Source organism: Triticum aestivum, chromosome 4A (assembly GCF_018294505.1).
Source record: "Triticum aestivum cultivar Chinese Spring chromosome 4A, IWGSC CS RefSeq v2.1, whole genome shotgun sequence".
NCBI classification, from domain to species: Eukaryota; Viridiplantae; Streptophyta; class Magnoliopsida; order Poales; family Poaceae; genus Triticum; species Triticum aestivum.
This window is the reverse complement of record NC_057803.1, coordinates 607,421,822-607,424,497: the sequence shown is the minus strand read 5'-3', so window position 1 is coordinate 607,424,497 and position 2,676 is coordinate 607,421,822.

Genomic DNA, 2,676 nt, shown 5'->3' with positions numbered 1-2,676 from the left:
TGCAGCACGACGGCGTGGTGACGGTGTTGGTGAAGAGCAATCTCCGCAGGGCTTCGCCTAAGCACAACGAAAACTATGACGAAGGATAAACTAGAGGGGACGGGGTTGCCGGCACACGGCTTGGTGTTTCTTGATCTGTCTTGGGTGCTAGCCCTACCCCTCTATTTATATGTTGAGCCTTGGGGTCGAAAGTTGGAGTAAAAGCCTCCACAAAGTCGGTTTCACCCGAAAGGCAAGAGTCCTTCTCGGACTCCAGGGCCAGACGCCAGGGTTCCCGGCGTCTGTACCCAGATGCCAGGGACCCTGGCGTCTGGCCCCTGGACTCCGCAAAACTTCCTTTTGTGCTTTCCAAAAACCTTGTGGGCTTTGCCCTTTGGCCCAAATAAAGTGATCTCATACCCAAACATATCGGGAAACATCCGGAACCCCTTCCGGTGAATTCCGGAACCCCTTCCGGTGACCAAACACTATTATCCCATATATCAAACTTTATCTCCGGACCATTCCGGAGATCTAGAGATGGATTTGAAGGGTAGCCCTCCTCTATATTTATAGACGCGGTGGAGGAGGCAAGGCTTCAGGAGGGAGCCCTCCCTAGGGACGACACACTAGGGATGTTGCGACCACCAAACCCTGGTTGCCACCATTTCCTTGGCCCCGAAGGCATGTGGAGTGCGCCCCACTATCGGGCACGTCCCATGTGGCTGGCCCAAAAGAATAGCCCTCTAGTGCCATATGTATTTTTTCAAAATGTTTCAAGAACTTTTGGAACTTTCGTGGACCTTGTGATGCCTTCTAGGTGTTGGGGAACGTAGTAATTTCAAAAAAAATCCTACGCACACACAGGATCGTCATGGTGATGCATAGCAACGAGAGGGGAGAGTGTTGTCTATGTACCCTCGTAGACCGTTCGTGAAAGTGTTATAACAACGCGGTTGATCTAGTCGTATGTCTTCACGATCCGACCGATCCAAGTACCGAAAGCACGGCACCTCTGAGTTCTGCACACGTTTGGCTCGGTGACGTCCTCGCCTTCTCGATCCAGCAAGAGAGGCGAAGTAGCAGATGAGTTCCTACAGCACGACGGCATGGTGACGGTGTTGGTGAAGAACAATCTCCGCAGAGCTTCGCCTAAGCACTACGAAAACTATGACGGAGGATAAACTAGAGGGGACGGGGTTGCCGACACACGGCTTGGTGTTTCTTGATCTGTCTTGGGTGCTAGCCCTACCCCTCTATTTATATGTGGAGCCTTGGGGTCGAAACTTGGAGTAGAAGCCTCCACAAAGTCGGTTTCACCCGAAAGGCAAGAGTCCTTCTCGGACTCCAGGGCCAGACGCCAGGGTTCCCGGCGTCTCGACCCAGACGCCAGGGACCCTGGCGTCTGGCCCCTGGACTCCGCAAAACTTCCTTTTACGCTTTCCAAAAACCTTGTGGGCTTTCCCCTTTGGCCCAAATAAAGTGTTCTCGTACCCAAACATTTCGGGAAACATCCAGAACCCCTTCCGGTGAATTCCGGAACCCTTCCGGTGACCAAACACTATTATCCCATATATCAAACTTTATCTCCGGACCATTCCGGAGATCTAGAGATGGATTTGAAGGGCAGCCCTCCTCTATATTTATAGACGCGGTGGAGGAGGCAAGGCTTCAGGAGGGAGCCCTCCCTAGGGACGACACACTAGGGATGTTGCGACCACCAAACCCTGGTTGCCACCATTGCCTTGGCCCCGAAGGCATGTGGAGTGCGCCCCACTATCGGGCCCGTCCCATGTGGCTGGCCCAAAAGAATAGCCCTCTAGTGCCATATGTAATTTTTCAAAATGTTTCAAGAACTTTTGGAACTTTCGTGGACCTTGTGATGCCTTCTAGGTGTTGGGGAACGTAGTAATTTCAAAAAAATTCCTACGCACACACAGGATCGTCATGGTGATGCATAGCAACGAGAGGGGAGAGTGTTGTCTACGTACCCTCGTAGACCGTTCGCGAAAGCGTTATAACAACGTGGTTGATGTAGTCGTATGTCTTCACGATCCGACCGATCCAAGTACCGAAAGCACGACACCTCCGAGTTCTACACATGTTTGGCTCGGTGACGTCTTCGCCTTCTCGATCCAGCAAGAGAGGCGAAGTAGTAGATGAGTTCCTGCAGCACGACGGCGTGGTGACGGTGTTGGTGAAGAGCAATCTCCGCAGGGCTTCGCCTAAGCACTACGAAAACTATGACGAAGGATAAACTAGAGGGGACGGGGTTGCCGGCACACGGCTTGGTGTTTCTTGATCTGTCTTGGGTGCTAGCCCTACCCCTCTATTTATATGTTGAGCCTTGGGGTCGAAACTTGGAGTAAAAGCCTCCACAAAGTTGGTTTCACCCGAAAGGCAAGAGTCCTTCTCGGACTCCAGGGCCAGACGCCAGGGTTCCTAGCGTCTGGACCCAGACGCCAGGGACCCTAGCGTCTGGCCCCTGGACTCCGCAAAACTTCCTTTTGTGCTTTCCAAAAACCTTGTGAGCTTTCCCCTTTGGCCCAAATAAAGTGATCTTGTACCGAAACATTACGGGAAACATCCGAAACCCCTTCCGGTGAATTCCGGAAACCTTCCGGTGACCAAACACTATTATCCCATATATCAAACTTTACCTCCGGACCATTCCGGAGATCTAGAGATGGATTTGAA